The sequence below is a fragment of the Moschus berezovskii genome, chromosome 5, assembly GCF_049115385.1.
Source record: "Moschus berezovskii isolate FMDL1 chromosome 5, NW_MosBer_1.0, whole genome shotgun sequence".
NCBI lineage: Eukaryota > Metazoa > Chordata > Mammalia > Artiodactyla > Moschidae > Moschus > Moschus berezovskii.
The window spans coordinates 28561132-28584968 of NC_142464.1; the positions used below are offsets into that span (position 1 = coordinate 28561132).

At 39.4% G+C, this 23837-nt stretch overlaps 1 pseudogene; it reads right to left on the bottom strand.

Annotated features, from left to right (window-relative positions):
• Positions 1-2082: 2082 nt before the first annotated feature.
• On the bottom strand, positions 2083-2577 carry LOC129562137 (ADP-ribosylation factor-like protein 2-binding protein pseudogene; annotated as a pseudogene).
• Between the last annotated feature and the right edge of the window lie 21260 nt (positions 2578-23837).

A 23837-nucleotide genomic window follows, 5' to 3' on the forward strand; every position in this document is an offset into this window, starting at 1 on the left:
TAACTCCAAATTCAGTAGTTGAGTAATATTAGCAAATCTCACAAGCAACTGGAGACAATATCAGAATACTAGCTAACTAGCATATTAGCCTCCTACGTGGAAAAACAATTATTCAGGAAATATATTGAGAATGGAATCAGAACAAGAGATATAGTCATTTTCTTTTATTAGTTTTCTCTGTATGTTTTTCCTTGGACAATTCTTTAACTATGACTAAGACACTGTTGACGAATATAACATCTGTTATTTTGAATCTCTCTTGTTGAATCCTCAAAATGCTATGCCCCGGTTTCATTTGTCAACAAATAATTTCACTACAATATAGCAAAGCATTAATGAATATATTTATATGGTGCCTTGGCAAGAGCACCTCTGTCTGCGTGGGGAAATTGGGAAGAAAAAAAGGAGATGTATAGAGAAAAATTTTCACAGGAGACATGATGCTTAAGCTGAATCCTCAAGGATAAATCTCTTCTCCAAGGAGAAGAAAAAGTGAAGCACAGAGAACAGAGTTTACAGGGCTAAGGAGGCCTAAATAATCTACATTTTAACCACTAACTTTTAAATTACTTTTAAAGTTAAAAGTAAAGAAAGCTAACAGTACATCATTAGGTAACCCTAAAATTATCTCGAGGCTTAACTATGCCAAATAATAAATCGCTTCCACTAGGCACAGCCAGTTACCTTTTATAACATCAATTTATATTCACACAAAGTGCCCTCCTCACATTCTCCTTAGGTTCTTCCAACAATGCATCAACGTCATAAGAACGGATGCTAATCTGATTACAAATGATCAAGGCCTTTCTCCTCTGTAACATTTCAGATCAAACTCAGAGTCCAGTGTGTTTCTTAAGTCAGTAAAGGCAATTAAAAAAAAATTTTTTTTTTAGAGATTCTAATTTTTACTTGAAAAATAAAAACAAAAAACTATACATTGGGAACTGAACTACTATATTTTTTCTTTCACCCATGTTTTCTGGCCAGTAACGTTCTATCAAACACTGTAATCAGACAATGTACTGAATCTAAGCAGATGACCAGTAAAGCTGTTTGCTCTCTCCTACTCATGCTAAGCTAGACCATGGAACACTATCTTGCTGAGATTATTCTGACAGCCAAGAAGGAAGTGCAGAGCCCCTACCCCAAACCTAAGGAGCTGATTTACATAGAAAGGGTTTTAAGCAAACCTGCACAAACACGAACATGGTCTAAGAAAAGGATATCTTTTAGACTACTTCCAGCATACATTCATTGGCACCCAGGAAAATGGACCACCAAAGTAGAAAGCATTTTAGCTTTCACAACACTAACAGCTAAAAAGCACACAGCATATAATACTTTGATCTTGAAGTGGGTAATCATGGAAGTTCCAAGACTGTATCTACTAGGTTAGCCTGAGTATTCACCTACAAAAATATTTTTTCAAAAACAGCTAAACGAGGGTTATAGAAACAATGGGACAACATCTAGACCTGTAGAAGACAGTGATACAAAGACTGCACATGTAAGACTAGGAATTCATTTTCACATTAGCTTTTAGGTAAAGGAAATCTCTGTAAGTTGATTCCTACTAGCTGTAATGGTAGGATTTTCAGAAATCTTGAGATGGGCAGCTAGCTTGAGTTAACTCCTAGGTAATTACTCCCAGTCAAAACGCCCACTGAGGCAGCAAGGCTGTGATCCATATAAAGAGCTGTGAGTGCACAAAAAGCCTGATGGGATATGTAAGGCCAGCTAGGCCAAGAGAGTTGGTGATGGTGGATTTTCCCAACACAGACACCCCGACATGAATGCTGGGGACTGGAATCCCAGGTGGAATGCTGGACCTGGGTTTGCTGCAGGAGTCAGACTCTGAAGTCTGGGAGAGGGGTCTACTCGGGGAAGAGTACTAGGGTTACCAAAAACAAGAACGTCTTGTCCCAGGAAGTTAAAGTAATTTTCTTCTGACCCATCAATACTTAACATTGATGAGTTGCAGAACAGAGTCAATATGTATTCTTCTGACATCATTAGCCAAAGCCTCTCCCACTCTATTGAGTTGGTGACGTCCAGGAAGAGCCCACAGCCTAAAGGTGGGGCCTAGGGCCGCAGATTGTTCTGGGAGGCTGTCACAGATGATTTTCACAGTGAAGTCACCATTAAACCGCTGTTCAAGTCCAGTCCCCAGCCCTCATTTTCTGCTTGGTAGTCCAGAAACATTTCTTTAAAAGCCAGAAAATCCGTAAATATGAGCAGCATGTCAAAAATGTCACCAGCCACTTCATCTTTATGGTGCTGTAAAGTTGTAGTGAAAGCCGCCATGTTAAATCCAGGAATCCGCTCCAACAGCTGTTCTATATACTTTTCTACCAAGGAAATATATTTAGTTTAAAAAAGCGTGTAGGTTAGCTTATTTTCTTCTATGACTTCAAACTCCTGGTAGTACTTGTCCATGAAATTCCTCTGTAATAACTGGAACTCATCATCCATGATAATGTCCTCTAAATATCCAACCATAGCATCAAATTCTGCATCAGAGGTGTAAGAGAAGGACAGAGCAAAGCTCTCTTCCTCTAGGGCATCCATCATCTCTGCCGCATCCACTGTGCATGGGACAGTGGACCCATTGGCCTTCTACCCCGGTCTGTGACCGGGGCGCAGCCTCTGCTTTGCTCTGCAGAGCTCCAACCGGCATCCGGGAAGCCTCGCTGCCAATGCCGCGGCCGGCTCACAGCCCAACCGGGTGTTGCCTGCGCGCCACGCCCCAGCGTCAGTCTCCCCGGCTGTGGCCACATGCCGGCCGGGCCTCCCTGACCTGCAAGGCCTCACTAAGCTCCAAATTTTTTTTTAAATTATTTTACACTATTTGTACAAGCTATTGGAGCTACTGGATACGTAATATTTTATTTTAACCCAGCAACATTAATAAAATCATTTTTGCTTCAGAAAGACTTTAATGTAAAACAGATGAACTTACTGCATGTCTGAGACTAATTTCTTCAGATTAGGGATGAAATGAAGGAAGAGACGAGAGTCAGGTATGAGTAAAGAGATCAAGGACTTAAGGTGGTGGGGGGAAGAAAGATGCAGAGATCAAGAATGTAATGACAGCAAGTTCAGAATGAGGTGAAGATTACATATAAAGTAAAGGTAATGAATCCATGTCAGAGTGCCCTTCCTCAGAACCTTTTCTACCGCTCCTGCTGCTGCTGCTGCTGCTGCTGCTGCTGCTGCTGCTAAGTCACTTTAGTCATGCCCGACTCTGTGTGACCCCATAGACTGAAGCCCACCAAGCTCCCCCTATATTGCTAACACCGACAAAATTTTCCCGTATTTGTCATTTACTAATATTTAACAGATATATGCAATATAAAAATAGCTGCAAAGATAAAATAATTTGATAAAGAACTATATTAACTAGGGTAGTCTTTCTTGGAATTATTATTTTTTAATTCAACATTACAGTTAAAACTTTGAATAGATTTTTAAAGGATGAAGTTCAGCACAGAAAATCCACACCACATACTAATATTTTCAATAAAGTTATTCCAATAAGCTATCCTAAAATTAGGATATAAAAAGATAAACAACAAGTACCTTCTGTATGGCACACCGAACTATATTCAATATCTTGTAATAACTAGAAGAGAATCTGAAAAGAACAGATATATATGTATAACTGAATTGCTTTGCTGTATACTTGAAACTAACACAACACTGTAAACTATACTTCAATTTTTTAAAAAGCTATCCTAGATATAAGATAAAAAATTAAAAAAAAGAATGGGTTCTGTCCTTATCCTTCCTATTGAAGCTCTTCCATTTTCACTTATGACTGGGAAGGCAATAATCAAAATATTTATTGTTCGTTCTCATTATACCAGCACTTGTGTCGAGCACGTGAAATACCATTAAGAACAAAATAAAGTCTGAGATATCATAGAACTTATAGTCAAGTGAAGGAGACAATATTCAAATAATTACATGGATATGCATTTAATGATTACCATAGAAGAGTTGTGAAGGAAAAATTCACAGTGAGAATGCAACTGGAAAAACATAACTTCATTTGAGAGCACGGGGAGGATTCCTGAAAAAGAGATATTTAAACAGAAACCTAAACTGATCCTTCCAATGCTAAAGCTGAAACTCCAATACTTTGGCCACCTCATGCAAAAAGTTGACTCACTGGAAAAGACTCTGATGCTGGGAGGGATTGGGGGCGGGAGGAGAAGGGGATGACAGAGAATGAGATGGTTGGATGGCATCACTGACTTGATGGACATGAGTTTGAGTGAACTCTGGGAGTTGGTGATGGACAGGGAGGCCTGGAGTGCTGTGATTCATGGGGTCGCAAAGAGTTGGACATGACTGAGCAACTGAACTGAATTGAACTGAAGCTGATCCTGATTTAGATTATCCTTAAGAAAATAAGAGTTTCTTTTTTCAGGCAGAGAAAAAAAGTGTATACAAATGCTCTGAAGCAGGAACTTGTCTTGCTTGTGAAACTAAAAGGTTATCAAGGCTCCAGAGGTAAATACAGAGGGAGTGTGACATGAGAGGAAGGCAGCACCACGAGCTGGCTGCCCTACCTCTGCCTTTTGTTACTTCTCAGGTGATAAGTACTTACCCTATAAAACCCAACTCACAAATTCTTACATTGGTCTCTGAAAGAGAGATGAACTCCAAACGAGGATCAACAAAGAAACTCCAATATCCTCTCCATTTCCCACAAATCCACAGAGACTCTCATTGTGGTTATCATGTTTTAATTCTAATGATTACTTTTATCTTACAAGACAACTCAGGAGCATTTGTCGTATATGATCCCTTCCTTCTTGGAATGCTTCTTTTGGATCAAGAAACTTTAGCCATTTGGTTTTCTTCCAATTTCACCATCTACACTTTCTAGTCTGCTTGACATTCCTTCTCTCAGTGTACATTTGGATATCTTTGAAAATGTATCCAAAGCTAAGTCCTAGGCCCCTTTCTCTTCCCTATCAATATATTCTCCCATACAGATTCATCATTTTAAATATTCCTATCTCCTAAATCATTGCTTCCAGCTTTGACCTCTCATAGTTTTAGATGTGTATATACAGTTTGACAGCTCTAGTTGAATAGAATCTTCACAGAGCATCTCAAACATAATATGACCAAAGAGAACTTGATTTTCCTGCTGTATTATAAGATCTAATATTTCAAATGCTGCCATGACATCTCTGAGCTTCACAGGGTCCCAAAGTTCTAGCTGTGAGTTCCCTGCTCTTGCCAGAAATGCTCCTACCCAATAGAAAATGTTTCCCATCTTACTATTTCCCTATCAGCTGAACCAGCTGCCCCAACCTGGTCCTCAGGTTAACAAAATCACCTGCCTACCAACTTATGAAATTATTTAAGCAAGCTAATCATATCCTACTGCAGGAACCAGAGGGCAGGAACCACAAGCAACTCACCCTCTTGTTACTATATGACCTACTTCCACAGCCCCTTCTGGTTCACTGTGGCCCAGAGTGCAACACCTGTTAGACCTGGCATGGCACGTGGTATCCTCTTCCCCTGGGCTGTGAGAATACATGACTAATAAGTTGTCAGTCTCATCTGTCTAGTGTCAGGTGTTGTTATTTGAACATCTTCTATGATTTGGGACATAGGAGCTCTCCTTCAGCCATGGAATGAATAGGACACGGTCATAACATCCCCAAAATGAATTCCTTCTGATCCACATTTTAATATATAGTGCTACCATCCAACAAGTTGCTTAAGTCAATAAGCTATCTTCTACAGTTTTCTTTTCCTGTTAAATTTAATCTGTTTGCAAGTCCTATCAACTTTGCCTCAAATATGTAAGCCAAAACTATCTGTTTCTTTCCACCTGCATTGCCTCTCATATTTAGCTAGCATTATCTCTCACCTAGGGCTTCCCTGGTGGCTCAAATGGTAAAGAATCCACCTGCAATGAAGGAGACCTGGGTTCAGTCCCTGGGTTAGAAAGATCCCCTGCAGGAGGGCATGGCAATCCACTCCAGTATTCTTACTGGGAGAATCCCTATGGACAGAGGAGCCCGGCAGGCTACAGTCCATGGAGTCACAAAGAGCCAGACATGACTGAGGAACTAAGCACAGCACAGCACAGCATCTCTCACCTATATCAACACAGTGACCTCTTATCTGGACTCTTAGCCTTAACTCTTACTATGAAAAATTCATTATTCACGCAATAGCCAGTTTAAAAATTCTAGTAGTTTTCCATCATATGTAAAACAAAATGTAAATTCTTCTCCTGACTTACAAACTCTTACATGATTTGATTCTGCTTGCCTCCTTGATTCATCTGGCCTTATGCTTCACATAATCCACTCTGTTTCAACAACAGAGCTAAATTTTTCTCTTCCTAGAATTCTTGTCTTTGGGCTTTTAAGTTAGTTTCTCTCTGCCAAGCAATACCTTCCTTCAGATCTTGTCATGGCTGATTATTATCAATCAGATCTCAGTTAAAATATTTCTTCTTAGATATATTTCCTGATCTCTCAGTCTCCACCTTATCACCTCATACATTTTTTGATCGATACCTTTCTTGTTTATTTATTTACTCATTTACTTGATAACTGTCTTCCATATCAGACTGGGAGCTGTACATTGACTAGCTTATGTACCAGGGGAATCTCAATAGCCAGGGCCATGTCTGACATATAAGGAAAATTAATATAAAACGGTTAAAAGAACAAATGAATGAAGCAAAGGAACGCAGATGTTAAAGCATAAAGTTTGGATTAATACAGGCCATTGTTCCAATCCCGCTAGCTTTGTGATCTTTCTGAATCTTAATTTTCTTCTGTAGAATGGGGAAAATAACTGTTTCACAGGGGTTTCCTGTGAAACTCATATCATGAGTTTCATGTTTCTAAACAATTCCTAAAATGCAGTACCTACATAATAATAAAAACCATTATTAAACAGACAGGGTCAACTGCAGTCAGCCTCTAATAACTTTTGAGACTGCACACAGATGGAAGTAAAATTGGAATTATGAAATTCTAACTTACTCAGAATACTCAACTGTTAGGCAGTTTTAAAGAGGATTGAATAGAACTCATATAACTTCCTTGTGAGCCTCTAGTCAAAATCCATTCTTAAAATTATAGCAAACTAAATAAGCTGTAAATAAGCATGTAAGAGAGACAGTTTGCCCTTTATACTTCATTAGACTGAGTTCTAATCTTGTTTATTTTTAAATCATGTCTCCCAAACTCTGTTTAAGCCTCAGCACAATTGTGTAGAAATATACAGAAGTCATACTGCTGTTGCACCACGCTGAACATTTATATAGATTCTTGTGACCACAAGAGTGAAACGAATTAAATATGCAGTTCCAAAAACCTGAAACACAGTTTAACTTGCCTCATGCTTTTGAACTACAAATGCTATATATTTCACATTATTGAGCAATGATTCAGAGTATGTATTTAACAAAATTTGTTAACAAGAAGAAATTAATTTTATCATGAAACAATTTTCTTTATGGATTTATGTGTAATACTTACACTGAACATTTGTTAGAAAGAGATGTTGAGCAGTTTTCCCAAAATTATTCTGCTTCACACCATCTCCAACATATAACATATACTGTACTAGTTGATAATAGGAAGTTCTATTTTAGTTCTATTTTAGGTTACAGGGCTATGTCAAGTGCAATAGGTCACCACCAAAAATAAAATCAAACGGTGAACTAAAGATTTAAAAAACATTTGAAAACAACTACTGACCATCTTTGGCTGCATGGGATTTGAAATTTGTTAATGCTGTATCTATAATGTCAATATAGGAAAAGGAATATGTCAAGGTTGTATATTGTCACCTTGCTTATTTAACTTCTATGCAGAGTACATCATGAGGAACGCTGGGCTGGAAGAAGCACAAGCTGGAATCAAGATTGCAGGGAGAAATATCAATAACCTCAGATATGCAGATGACACCACCCTTATGGCAGAAAGTGAAGAGGAACTCAAAAGCCTCTTGATGAAAGTGAAAGAGGAGAGTGAAAAGGTTGGCTTGAAGCTCAACATTCAGAAAACAAAGATCATGGCATCTGGTCCCATCACTTCATGGGAAATAGATGGGGAAACAGTGGAAACAGTGTCAGACTTTATTTTGGGGGGCTCCAAAATCACTGAAGATGCTGATTGCAGCCCTGAAATTAAAAGACGCTTACTCCTTGGAAGGAAAGTTATGACCAACATAGATAGCATATTGAAAAGCAGAGACATTACTTTGCCAACTAAGGTCCATCTAGTCAAGGCTATGGTTTTTCCCATGGTCATGTATGGATGTGAGAGTTGGACTGTGAAGAAAGCTGATCACCGAAGAATTGATGCTTTTGAACTGTGGTGCTGGAGAAGACTCTTGAGAGTCCCTTGGACTGCAAGGAGATCCAACCAGTCCATTCTAGAGGAGATCAATCCTGGGTGTTCATTGGAAGGACTGATGCTAAAGCTGAAACTCCAATACTTTGGCCACCTCATGTGATGAGTTGACTCACTGGAAAAGAGTCTGATGCTAGGAGGGATTGGTGGTGGGAGGAGACGGGGACGACAGAGAATGGGATGGCTGGATGGCATCACCGACTCGATGGACATGAGTTTGAGTGAGCTCCGGGAGTTGGTGATGGACAGGGAGGCCTGGCATGCTGTGATTCATGGGGTCGCAAAGAGTCGGACACGACTGAGCGACTGAACTGAACTGAATGCTGGATAGTACTCCCTTGTTTTAAGGTTGAACACTGGATATTTCCAGTGTTGGGACATTACAAAGAGTGATGCTATTAAATATCCTTATATTTGTCTCTAGTTGCCCTAGTCATAAGTTGTAGGGCATATGTAGGTTCAGTTTTAGTAGGTACTGTCAAAAGTGGTTGCAGTAATTGATACTCTCATAGGCAGTCTACAAATGTCCCATTTACTGAATGTCCACAACCACTTTGAGACTGTTTTTCACATTAGCAATTCTGTCCTTTATTGTTTTAATTTGTGTTTCAGTGATGACCAATGAAGCTGAGTACACTTTTAAAAACATATTGGTTGTATGAATCTATTCTTCGTGTAAGTGCTGGCTTGAGTCGTTTGCACAAAACCTATAGAAGAAGAAGATACAGGCAGGACACACATAAATCACCGCAATTTTTTTTTTTTTTTTTGCATCTGTCTCCTAAGACAGAGGGACTTCCCTCATAGCTCAGTCAGTAAAGAATCCAACTGCAATGCAAGCGATTCAGGTTCGATCCCTGGGTCTGGAAGATCCCCTGGAGAAGTAAATGGCAACCACTCCAGTATTCCTACCTGGGAAATCCCATGGACAGAAGAGTCTGGCAGGTTACAGTCCATGGGGTCGCAAGAGTTGGACAGAACTTAGCGACCAAAACACCACCACATAAGACAGATCTTGGTCCCATTCAGTTCAGTTCAGTTCAGTCGCTCAGTCGTGACCAACTCTTTGTGACCCCATGAATCACAGCATGCCAGGCCTCCCTGTCCATCACTAACTCCTGGAGTTCACTCAAACTCATGTCCATCGAGTCGGTGATGCCATCCTGCCATCTCACTCTCTGTCTTCCCCTTCTCCTCCTGCCCCCAATCCCTCCCAGCATCAGAGTCTTTTCCAGTGAATCAACTCGTCACATGAGGTGGCCAAAGTATTGGAGTTTCAGCTTTAGCATCAGTCCTTCCAATGAACACCCAGGATTGATCTTCTCTAGAATGGACTGGTTGGATCTCCTTGCAGTCCAAGGGACTCTCAAGAGTCTTCAGCACCACAGTTCAAAAGCATCATTCTTCAGCAATCAGCTTTCTTCACAGTCCAACTCTCACATCCATACATGACCATGGGAAAAATCATAGCCTTGACTAGACGGACCTTAGTTGGCAAAGTAATGTCTCTGCTTTTAAATATGCTATCTAGGTTGGTCATAACTTTCCTTCCAAGGAGTAAGCGTCTTTTAATTTCATGGCCTTGCCTTGAGAAAAGAAGAGAAGCGAAAAACAAAGGAGAAAAGGAAAGATATAAGCATCTGAAAGCAGAGTTCCAAAGAATAGCAAGGAGAGATAAGAAAGCCTTCCTCAGCGATCAATGCAAAGAAATAGAGGAAAACAACAGAATAGGAAAAACAAGAGATCTCTTCAAGAAAATTAGAGATATCAAGGGAACATTTCATGCAAAGATGGGCTCGATAAAGGACAGTAATGGTATAGATCCAACAGAAGCAGAAGATATTAAGAGGTGGCAAGAATACACAGAAGAACTATTCAAAAAAGATCTTCATGACCAGGATAGTCACGATAACGTGATCACTGACCTAGAGCCAGACATCTTGGAATGTGAAGTCAAGTGGGCCTTAGAAAGCATCACTACGAACAAAGCTAGTGTTGGTGCTGGAATTCCAGTTGAGCTATTTCAAATCTTGAAAGATGATGCTGTGAAAGTGCTGCACTCAATATGCCAGCAAATTTGGAAAACTCACCAGTGGCCACAGGATTGGAAAAGGTCAGTTTTCATTCCAATCCCAAAGAAAGGCAATGCCAAAGAATGCTCAAACTACCACACAGTTGCACTCATCTCACACGCTAGTAAAGTCATGTTCAAAATTCTCCAAGCCAGGCTTCAGCAATATATGAACCGTGAACTCCCAGATGTTCAAGCATGTTTTAGAAAAGGCAGAGGCACCAGAGATCAAATTGCCAACATCCGCTGGATCATGGAGAAAGCAAGAGAGTTCCAGAAAAACATCTATTTCTGCTTCATTGCCTATGCCAAAGCCTTTGACTGTGTGGATCACAATAAATTGTGGAACATTCTGAAAGAGATGGGAATACCAGACCACCTGACCTGCCTCTTGAGAAACCTGTATGCAGGTCAGGAAGCAACAGTCAGAACTGTACATGGAACAAAGACTGGTTCCAAATAGGAAAAGGAGTACGTGAAGGCTGTCACCTTGCTTATTTAACTTATATGCAGACTACATCATGAGGAATGCTGGGCTGGAAGAAGCACAAGCTGGAATCAAGATTGCTGGGAGAAATATCAATAACCTCAGATATGCAGATGACACAACCCTTATGGCAGAAAGTGAAGAGGAACTCAAAAGCCTCTTGATGAAAGTGAAAGAGGAGAGTGAAAAGGTTGGCTTGAAGCTCAACATTCAGAAAACAAAGATCATGGCATCTGGTCCCATCACTTCATAGGAAATAGATGGAAAGACAGTGGAAACATTGTCAGACTTTATTTTGGGGGGCTCCAAAATCACTGCAGATGCTGATTGCAGCCATGAAATTAAAAGACACTTGCTCCTTGGAAGGAAAGTTATGACCAACCTTGATAATATATTAAAAAGCAGAGACATTACTTTGCCAACAAAGGTCCATCTAGTCAAGGCTATGGTTTTTCCCGTGGTCATGTATGGATGTGAGAGTTGGACTGTGAAGAAAGCTGATCGCCCAAGAATTGATGCTTTTGAACTGTGGTGCTGGAGAAGACTCTTGAGAGTCCCTTGTACCACAAGCGGATCCAACCAGTCCATTCTAAGGGAGATCAATCCTGGGTGTTCTTTGGAAGGACTGATGCTAAAGCTGAAACTGCAATACTTTGGCCATCTCATGCGACGAACTGACTCGCTGGAAAAGACTCTGATGCTGGGAGGGATTGTTGGTGGGAGGAGAAGGGGACGACCAAGAATGGGATGGCTGGATAACATCACCGACTCTGCGGACATGATTTTGAGTGAACTCCGGGAGTTGGTGATGGACAGGGAGGCCTGGCGTGCTGTGATTCATGGGGTCGCAGAGAGTCGGACATGACTGAGCGACTGAACTGAACTGAACTGAACTGAATTTCATGGCTTCAATCAGCATCTGCAGTGATTTTGGAACCCAAAAAATAAAGTCTGACTGTTTCCCCATCTATTTCCCATGAAGTGATGGGACCAGATGCCATGATCTTTGTTTTCTGAATATTGAGCTTCAAGCCAACCTTTTCACTCTCCTCTTTCACTTTCATCAAAAGGCCTTTGAGTTCCTCTTCACTTTCTGCCATAAGGGTGGTGTCATCTGCATATCTGAGGTTATTGATATTTCTCCCTGCAATCTTGATTCCAGCTTGTGCTTCTTCCAGCCCAGAGTTCCTCATGATGTACTCTGCATATTGGTCCCATTACTTAATGGCAAATAGAAGCAGAGGAAGTGGAAGCAGTGACACATTTTATTTTCTTGGGCTCGGAAATCACTGCAGATGGTGACTGCAGCTAGAAATTAAAAGATGCTTGCTCCTTGGAAGAAATGTTATGACAAACCTAGACAGTGTATTAAAAAGCAGAGCCACCACTGCTGACAAAGGTCCATATAGTCAAAGCTATGGTTTTTCCAATAGTCATGTACAGATGTTACAGGTGATCAATAAAGAAGGCTGAGAGCCTAATAATTGATCCTTTCACATTGTGCTGCTGGAGAAGACTCCTGAGAGTCCACTGGACAGTAAGAAGATCAAACCAGTCAATCCTAAAGGCAATCAACCCTGAATATTCATTGGAAGGACTGAAACTGAAGCTGCAGCTCCAATACTTTGGCCACCTGATGCGAAGAACTGACTCATTGGAAAAGACCCTGATGCTGGGAAAGATTGAAGACAGAGGACAAGTGGGCAACAGAGGATGAGAGGGTTGGATGGCATCACCGACTCAATGGACATGAATTTGAGCAAACTCCAGGAGATAGTTGAGGACAGAAAAACCTGGCATGCTGCAGTCCATGGGGTCGCAAAGAGTCGGACACAACTTAGCAAGTGAACAACAACAACCTAAGACAAAGGAAATGAAAGCAAACTAAACAAGTGAAACTTAATTACACTTAAAAATTTTACACGGCAAAGAAAACCATGGACAATATGAAAAAAAAAAAAAAACCAGAATGGGAGAAAATCTCACAAATAATATGACTGAAAGGAGTTAATATCCAAAATATGTAAAAAACTCATACACCTCAAAATCAAAACACAAATTATTTAAAAAGTGGTCTGAAGACCTGAACAAACATTTTTTGAAGAAGACTTACAGATGGCCAACAGACACATGAAAAGATGCTCAACATCACTGAGCATCAGAGAAATGCAAGTCAAAATCACAGTGAGATTGTGATTACCTGTTAGAATGGCTATCATCAAGAAAAACACAAATAACTAATGTCAGCGAGGATGTAGAGAAAAGGGAACCCTCCTACACTGTTGGTGCAGATATAAAGTGGTACAGCTGTTACAGAAAATAGTATGAAGGCTCTTCAAAAACTAAAAATAGAACTACACATGATACAGTAATTCTACTGCTGGAAATATATCCAAAGAAAAAGAAAATACTTATTCAGAAAGATATATGTGCCCAAATATTCACAGCAGCACTCTTTACGGTAGCCAAGACATGGAAGCAACCTAAATGCCTATCAGCAGATAAGTATATAAAGAAGATGTGGTATATATACATACAATGAATTATTAGTCATTAAAAAAGAATGAAATTCTGGTTTTTGCAACAATGTGGAGGGACCTAGAGGGTATTATGCATGCATACTAAGTCACTTCAGTTGTGTCCGACTCTTTGCAACCCCATGGACTGCAGCCCACCAGGCTCCTCTGTCAAAGGAATTCTCCAGGCAGGAGTAATGGAGTGAGTTATCATGCCCTCCTCCAGGAGATCTTCCCAACCCAAGTACTGAACCCATGTCTCTTATGTCTGCTGCATTGGCAGGTGGGTTCTTTACCACTAGTGCCATGTGAGAAACCCAGTGGGTATTATGTTTAGGAATAATAAGTCTTACTGAGAAAGACAAATACACCTGTGAACCAACCTCAGGATCACCTATGTATGAGCTTCTGATTAAACAGATTTAAAATGATCCTCATGCCAAATGCATCATAACTGACTTACATATAACCATGACTGGTTTTCTTTCCTGAGAGATTTAAGCATTAAATTTTGAAATTTCTGATAGATATCTATGTCTAAAATAGGAAAAATGATAATATCAATCTCAGTTTCAGTGCAGAGGAACCATTTATTAGAGAAAATAATATTCAAAGATTATAAACATATCGATTAATTTATCCTCCAGAAAAACATCTAAAATAAAAGAGTAAGTAGCTTAAGAGAAAATAGATATTTCAAAAATCACAAAATTATAGGCAGGTAAAATTCAAAGCATTAAATTCCAGAGCTCCTAACTCCAATGAACTGATACTAATTAAACAAAGTCATCTAACTGAGGATGCCCCCAAAATGAATTAAGGCTTTATAATCTTTGTAGGCTAATTTATTGCATTTTTCTCTGATCAGTATTATACTAAAGCTATACTAAAGCAATTTCTATGAAAAAGAATTATATGACAGCCTTTTAAGCAGATCCGGTCAATAATAGTTTCACTACATGGAGATTAATATTTTAAAATTAAAATTTTAGAAACTGCAGACACAAGTATTTCTTTGCATTTAACCACCTTATCTCAATAATTAATTTCTTCACAGAAATTTAAAAGTTGTACTTTAATTTAGGAAATTAAAACTTTTAGTAAAGTTACTAATAAGCTTACATACTGATCTGAGCAGATACACATTACCATTGCTTCCTTAGATAATTTCATTCTGCAAAAGATGTAATTTTGAGATAAAAAGATAATTGCTAAGGAAGAGAGCATTTTGTCATTTTTAACGTAGTGTAAATAAAGAGACTGAAGGAGAGATGTAGTTTACCAACAGCCTTTAGGAGAGATAAAAGCCAGGCAGTCAAGGTACCCACGGTAAACCTGAGTTTGGAATAAAGATTTAAATACTATCTCATTTCTAGTCAGCAGCTTTTCCAGACTAACCATAGATATTCATGGATACAATAAGGGTATTTATGAAATATAATGAGTCAATTTATAGAAAGCTGTTCAAATTAAATACCCATATCATTCATCAATGTTTGGAAGTAGGAATGACATAGATCCTACCATCCAACCTTTTCTTTTGTTGTTGTTTTGTTTGTTTTCTTACAACTTGAAGTTGCTGCTATTCAGCAAAGGAGGAAGGGCTGAAGACTGTCTTGGGGGTGGTATTTTTTCATGAATTCTACATACAGGTAGTGGCTGGCTTTAATGTGCTCAATACTACATGGAATCTTAATCTCACCAAGTGGAAATCAAAATTAGATCACAATATGAATCAGCATACGGTCAATCTGTAGAGGAGTTATGGCTTCACCATGAACCTTAACTTGAGTTCTGCCTTCAAATAAGGAATTAGCCAGAGAGAACAGAGGAAGGCAGCACCGCAGCAAAAACAAGATGATTTGAAAACTCAAATGAAAATGGAGAATTTTAAGAAAATTGCAATAAAAGCTTGTTTTCTTTGGATAAAGGGTTTAAGCATGGGAATGGCTTGATTTTGTGCCTTAGTCCCTAATCTGACGTCTTAAATGGATGACCTTGGTTGAATCTAACAGAAATCAGCAATCGTCCTTTTTCCCTTGAAGGTCAAAGAAATGAGAGCACAACGTGAACAAATGATGCTTTAGTTCCCATTTGTCAGGGCCTCCTTTTGGACCTCCTTAGATCCTGCAGCTAAAGACTTCCAAGCAGAAGCTACTTTGAGCTGAAACTTTACTTTTCTTATGAGAGATAATAACAAAATGACGGTTTTTAGGGGTAAAACTGTTAAGCATTATATAAATGTTCATTAAATCAAGTTAAAGGAGCTCCATGCAATGGAACTCTAGTATAAATGAAGCATACTTATATAACTACACATTTTGAGTACTTTGAGTTAATAAGTCCCAAGACAAACCCTCACTATCGCTAAATGTATACTGCAGGATCTTGAACTAGACCTCAAGACATTAAATTAAAAAATAAAAGTCTTCCACAGTAAAAAATTAAATGTGCATAACTTTATAATTCTTGTACTACTTATTATTATGAAAGAAAATTTAGCAGAGTCCTTTTGAATACCAAAACCAGGACCTATGTTTATGCTTGAAGTCCGAACTAATCTGAAAATTAGGAGCATATATTTTCCATTGCTATACTATTTGCAACTCAAGGGATCCACCTCTATAAAGTTGTTTTCCCTTCTAATTCTATCCTACAGATAGTATAGTTCCCATTGTCATAATTCTTTTATTCTTGTGAAAGTGAAAGTCGCTCAATCGTGTCTGACTCTTTGTGACCCCATGGACTATACGGTCCATGGAATTCTCCAGGCCAGAATACTGGAGTGGGTATCCTCCTCTTCTCCACAGGATCTTCCCAACCCAGGGACTGAACCCAGGTCTCCCACATTGCAGGTGGATTCTTTACCAGCTGAGCCACAAAGGAGGTCCTTGTTATCAGCGTACAATTGGTATAGAGAAAAAAAATCCAAGTAAAGGAGAATATGCATGAGGCATAGTCACTCTGGAAAACAGTTGCCAGGTTTCGTAAAGTTAAAACACACTTACTATGTGGCTCAAAAGTCCCACTCCTGACTATTTAGGCAAGAGAAATAAACATGTTTATACACACACATACACACATCAAAATCTCATTCTAAAGAAATCGGTTTCAAGAAGTCCTAACTTAGGTCCATTGCCCAGTGTAATCTAGCTCACAGAACACTAGAAACACTAGAATAGAAATCATAAGTTAATTGGCAGTTAAAGAAAATAAATGTGGCTTTTCCAGTTGCTTCTTAGGAGACTCAAAAAGCAGCTAATGTCCCCAGATAGGTTTTTAAATCAGATTTGCTTCAGAAATTGACCTAGTGAAGTGTTTCCCTGCAAAACAAACTCTCAGTTAGGACAGAACAGACCATTAGTTTTCTCCAAATGATTTCCTGGGGAGATGACACCCAGAGTTTGATTTTTTTTAGCCTTTCTGAGTACATTAATCTCTCTGATTTGTAGGAGAATTCTATGAAACTCAACCCTTATGAAATAAAGATAAAAAGGATTTAAAGATAATTAAAATAATACTTGAATGCCTTTTGGAGATTATATAACCTAATCCTTGATTCTTAGACATTTATCCAGTTCTATGACATTTTTTTCAAGCAGAGCAGTAGACTTAGTTTTAAATTTGTTTTTGTTTTGTTTTAATGTGTTTGTCTTCTAATCTCCCTTTTACCTTTTCTGATTTTCCCCTTTGTGAGTTACTTACACTGAAATGAAAATTAAGCATGTTTGTATATTTAGAATATAAGGAGGAACAAATTTATAATCAAATTTGCTACTGAGAAAAGAGAATAGAACTTTTTCTGTTGTCTCAAAAATTTACCTAATATCTCAAAGCTGGAGAAAATGGGTGATACATTATGAGAAACCCATTGAACTTAATAAGAGCTATCAAAATGAATCCTTTGACAAATTCAAACTAGATAAAAATGAAGCAAATCCATACAGAGACCATTGTGATGGTTCCTCTCCTGAGGGAGAGTGGAAGGGGTGTTTAGCCTTCTCCCTCAAGCTGAACTGGAAGAGGGAAAAGAAACTCATAGAATTTACAACCACCATGGAATCCACTTGCAATGCAGGGGATGCAGGAGACACAGGATCAGTCCCTGGGTTGGGAAGATCCCCTGGAGGAGGAAATGGCAACCCACTACAGTATTCTTGCCTGAAAAATCCTATGGACAGAGGATCCTGGCAGTCTACAGTCCAAAGGGTCACAAAGAGTTGGACATGACTGAGTTACTGGCATGCATGCATATTATGTACATAATTTAATATCTGGTTGTTGTACAAATTAAATAATATGTGCAAACTCTTAGCAAAAGATTATTGCTGTTTAGTCACTCAGTCTTGTCCAACTCTTTGCGACAGATAATGCATAGTTATTTTTCTGTAAGTATTATTGCTGTTGTTGCCGTTGTTATTGTTTCTTTAAGGAGGGTTCATGTAAGCATAATAGTATCTACTCACATGGTCACAGATATTTGATTCTTATATAATTTTTTCAAATTAACACCTAGTACGTATATATATATTCTCTCAATAGAAGAAAAAATATTTGGAAAGGGAATTAATATCTATTGATAAAGATTGTATTAGTAGTAGTTATGGTCTAAAATATCTAAACCACACCTTTAAGCATGTGTTCCAAGACAAGAATTTCAAGGAGATGCTTCCTAATCACCACCTCAAGTCTCACTGAGCATACTATTAGTATGTTTTCTAACATACGGTACCCCAACACTTGCTTTTATAAACAGGGTAAAGACTGTCACAATCACGCACTGGCTAAGCACCTAATTTGTCGTTTATTGTTGCTGTTGTTCAGTCATTAAGTCATGTTCGACTCTACGACTTCATGGACCCTATGGACTGCGGCACATCAGCACGCCATTGATGACAAAGCATAAATGAGAGGGTGATTTGTGGAGGAAATAATGTATGGTCAGCGGTGCCTTTTGAAAAATACAACTGAAGTTCTCAGAGACCCACTTGGCAGAAGGTTTAATCACCCCATTGCAAGAGTCATTGAAAGCCCAGATTAGAGGTCGATACTAGTAATGCAAAGGCAAACTTCTATTCCTCTTAACTTTGAAAATATTCTGTGTCATTCTTCTATCCTAGGAAAAGAATCCTTTAATATACATTTCCCGAGGTTTTCTGTGAAAACTGTCTCCAGAAATCTTAGCAGGCTTGGAAACTTTTTGTGAATTATCAAATCTCCTAAGCTATTTCAAGTTGTTATTTCCCTGCCCTTGGTTAGGAAACAGTCTACTTTTGAAAAGTTTGTCTTTAAGAAATGACAGAAAATACTCTCAAGCTACTGTCAAAGCAAAAGTTGCAGCAAAGTTAAACAGTGTAAATCTTCACTCAAGTCTACTGCAATAGGAAAGAGTGACCAGAAGTCAGCTATGCTCAACTCCCAGCAACAAAGGTGAGACCGTTTTCATCACTGGGGTGAGAGGAGAACATCAGCCACTTGTGTTTACTGATTGACCTCACCCAGAGAAAAAGCAAACTTTCTCTTATGTTTATGACAGGAGAGAGTTCTACAATTGGGGAAACTGAAATTAGGCTCCTACCCTCCCAGAGAAACAGGGAGGTAGGAGCACTATCTTTTGTGATGATTGTATTTCAACGACATAGCTCCAAGGTCCTTGAAAAAGTACTGGAAACTGTCAAAACTGGCAAGAGGGATTTTTAAAGATTTACATCTCAATAGAGCAGAAAAAGAATGTACAATTACATGTGTTCTAAATTAAATGTTCTAGGGAAAGGAAGCGGAGGGACCTGGGGGGTCAGGCCATGTGGATTCCCTAAAAGGGAGGCATGAGAGAGAGGGGCTTATAGGCAGGAAGTGAAGTGAAGTCACTCAGTCATGTCTGACTCTTTGCGATCCTCCAAAGAGGGTCTCCAGGTCAGAATATTGGAGTGGGTAGCCTTTCCCTTCTCCAGGGGATCTTCCCAACACAGGGATCGAACCCAGGTGTCCCACATTGCGGGCAGATTCTTTACCAGCTGAGCCACAGGGAAGCGCAGGAATACTGGAGTGGGTAGCCTATCCCTTCTCCAGAGGATCTTCCCGACCTAGGAATCGAACAGGGGTCTCCTGCCATTGCAGGTGGATTCTTTACCACTGAGCCACACATAGGCAGGAAGAAACCGTCTAAAACTTGGTCAAGATGAGAACACTCAGACCGCCTCAGCCACTAAAAAGTAAATGAGCAACACAAAAGATAAAATTTTAAAATAAAGAAATTGTGTTATTTTTCTTGTTTTTCCCTCAAATTGCCACACCCTTTTAAAATGTATTCCACCTAGATAAACTTTATTCTGTATTTTTATCCTAGCTTCTTCTCACTCTAGTAGCCCTTAATATTATTTTGCAATTCATCTCTTATTCTTTAGCTCCCCCAGAATGCTTGGATCTGAAATTACAGTGGCAACAAAACAACTTACCATCAAAGCCCCAGCTGGAACCCTGAGGCTAGTTAGTTACTTTCAAGTATATCCCATCTTCCTCTGTATTCCTTGCCTTTCTAGTGCCCTTGATCTATAATCCACATTGCAAAGTCCTCCATCTAATTTATCTCTTCTCCCTCCCAGAGCTATCATTATCTGGCTGATTCTACTTCTACCTCTTTTTACTGGAACCACATTGAATCCCATTCTGTTTCAAAGAACTTCTCTGTAATGCACAATATCCTAAAAATTCCCTTCACCTCTTGGCCCTACCTATACCCCAGCTCTCCTCTAATGATATAAAGGTCCTCCACAGAAGTTGTTAATTCTCCTTGTACAATATTTTATAGTGAGAAGATACCTTCCTCTTTCTCCTATTTATCCACTGCAATTTCATTCTCATTACATTTGATGTTCACCCCAAAATCCCTCCTTATTTGAGCCCCTAAAGATTCAACTATACCCTGTGCTTCTCATTTTCGTCACAGCCATTAACTGTCCTCCATTTTCTTATGCCACCTTTAGTAACCTGATTATAGTCTTTTATTCCACCAACTCCTGTTATTATTCTGAAAGACAATGCCCATGTGGACAGCCATTTAGCTATCTTCACTCCCATTCCCCTCTGACAAAACATTACTAAGGTCTATATTTGAAGTCTTGTCATTTTCCCAAATTCATATTTTTATCTAAAATGTGAAAATATAATTTGCATACCTACATTTATACCTCTACCACTACCTGTTCCCACTGAGCATCCATGAGGCCTTATATCTTCTTAACTCAAACTTACCCTAGGAACCAGCACTTCCAGGGCATCCTCACAACACTGTTATTGCTTTCCTGTGACAGTCGCCCCTCTGCCAGCCTGCTTTGCAAGTCTCTGTCCTGGAGGTATGGCAGATGTGAGTGCAATCAAAAAGCTTCTCTAATAGATAATTACATGTGCTTAGGCCTTAAATTTCCTAATCCTAAGTGTCCTCATCTATAAATAAGGAAAATGTTGAAAATATTACACGAATCATTACATATAAAGTGCTAAACTCATTCCTAGATAAATAAATTGTAGCCATTATTAAGCATTATCATCATCAAAATGCCTTGTCTCTGAAACTGTACAATACTGGAGAAAATCATAATGGTTAGCTACCAATGTAGAGCTGTGGTTTTCAACCACAATTAAATATTTAACATTATTGGCTATTTTTTTCTTTTACTCATTAGTCTTCCTTCATCATTTCTCTTTGTAACTACACAAATTTTACCAATCCTCTCAAGTTTTCTTCCAGCAACTACCTACTCTGTTTTTGCAGTTGTCATTCATAGGCAAAAACCAAAGATGTCACATTGGAGTTGTATCTGCGTACTTCCCATTATCCCTAAACTTACCTATGTTTGTACTGACCCATTCATCTATTCATTCATCCATGTATACATTCAAGAAATACTTGCCATGCAACTGCTATCTGCCAGATACTGGGGATTTGGTAGTGAACAAGACAGAGTTTTACTCCTGAATCTTACATTCCAGCATGGCAGACAGTCACTGAATGAGTTATTAAAGTTCTCCTAGTGTTACATAGGAAACAATTTTCTGCAGGTACATAAAATATTATTAATTCTGAATAATTTTCAGCTTGTGAAGAAGAGGATGAAAGGCTTATGAAACAGAAAGAATGACATTGGCAAAACCAACAGGAAAGGAAAGAGCAATATAGGAACTCAAACTCAGTCTCTGGAATACAGAGAATGAAGAAGCAGAGAACAAATGGAACTGAAACTGTAGTGAAAGCTCTTCTTCACTTTTTCCCCATGGATTCTGGATATGTGAATGCCCAACTGCATTACATTTCCCAGCTTCCCTTGGAATGAAGTCTGGTATGCAGCTATATTCTTTCTATTGATGTCCCACTTCGATGTATGCGTGCTAAGTTGCTTCAGTCGTGTCCGACTCTTTGAGACCCCATGGACTTAGCCTGCCAGGCTCCCCTGCCCATTGGCTTCTCAAAGCAAGAATATTGGAGTGGGTCGCTATGCCCTCTTCCAGGGGATCTTCCCAACCCAAGGATCGAACCCACACCTCTTGTGTCTCCTGCGATGGCACGTGGGTTTTTCACCCCTACCCCTTTTCAAGGGTTGAAAAATTGTAATTCAAAAGCAACCTGGCCCATTTGACTCAGTATCTCTCTACTTTTCTCCCCTTGCCAGTAGATGTAACAGCAAAATTTCAAAGATTTATGCCTCTGGGTTAAATATGTCACAGTATCTGGAAGTTTTGCTCTTGTCCCATAGTTTGAATAGATTTCATCAAGGTAAAATTTCACGAACCAGCCAGTGCTTCCCTATCACATGTTGTGCAGTTACTCAGTCATGTCTGACTAATTGCAATCACATGGACTGCAGCACGCCAGGATTCTCTGTCCTCCACCGTCTCCAAGAGCTTGCTCTAACTCATGTCCATTGAATCAGTGATACCATCCAACCATCTCATGCTCTGTCATCCCCTTCTCCTCCTGCCTTCAATCTTTCCCAGCATCAAGGTCTCTTCCAATGAGTCAGTTCTTCGCATGAGGTGGCCAAAAATCAGAGTTTCAGCTTCAACATCAGTCCTTCCAATGAACACTCAGGACTGAGCTCCTTTAGGATGGATTGGTTGGATCTCCTTGCAGTCCAAGGAACTCTCAAGAGTCTTCTACAACACCACAGTTCAGAAGCATCAATTCTTCAGCACTCAGCATTCTTTATCGTCCAACTCTCACATCCATACATGACCACTGGAAAAACCATAGCTTTGACTAGATGGATATTTGTTGGCAAAGTAATGTCTCTGCTTTTTAATACGCTGTCTAGGTTTGTCATAGTTTTTCTTCCAAGGAGCAAGTGTCTTTTTATTTCATGGCTGCAGTCAGCATCTGCAGTGATTTTGGATACCCAGAAAATAATGTTTTCACTGTTGTCATTGTTGCCCTATCTATTTGTCATTAATTGATGGGAACATATGCCATGATCTTCGTTTTTCAAATGTTGAGTTTAAAGCTAGCTTTTTCACTCTCCTCTTTCACCTTCATCAAGAGGCTCTTTAGTTCTTCTTCACTCTCTACCATAATGGTAGTTTTATCTGCTTATCTGAGGTTATTAATATTTGTCCCAGAAAACTTTATTCCAGCTTGTGATTCATCCAGCTTGGCATTTTGCATGATGTACTCTGCATAGAAGTTAAATAACAGGTGACAATGTACAGCCTTGACATACCCTTTTCCTGATATTGAACCAGTCCATTGTTCCATGTTGTTTCTTGACCTGCATACAAGTTGTTCAGGAGGCAGGCAAACATGCTATCACATCAGTTCAGTTCAGTTGCTCAGTGGTGTCCAACTATTTGCGACCCCATGAATCACAGCATGCCAGGCCTCCCTGTCCATCACCAACTCCCGGAGTTCACTCAAACTCATGTCTATCGAGTTGGTGATGCCATCCAGCCATCACATTCTCTGTCGTCCCTGTCTCCTCCCACCCCCAATCCCTCCTAGCATCAGAGTCTTTTCCAGTGAGTCAACTCGTCGCATGAGGTGGCCAAAGTATTGCAGTTTCAGCTTTAGCATCAGTCCTTCCAATGAACACCCAGGATTGATCTCCTCTAGAATGGACTGGTTGGATCTCCTTGCAGTCCAATGGACTCTCAAGAGTCTTCTCCAGCACCACAGTTCAAAAGCATCAATTCTTGGGTGATCAGCTTTCTTCACAGTCCAACTCTCACATCCATACTTGACCAGGGGAAAAACCATAGCCTTGACTAGACGGACCTTGGTTGGCAAAGTAATGTCTCTGTTTTTAATATGCTGTCTAGGTTGGTCATAACTTTCCTTCCAAGGAGTAAGCGTCTTTTAATTTCAGGGCTGC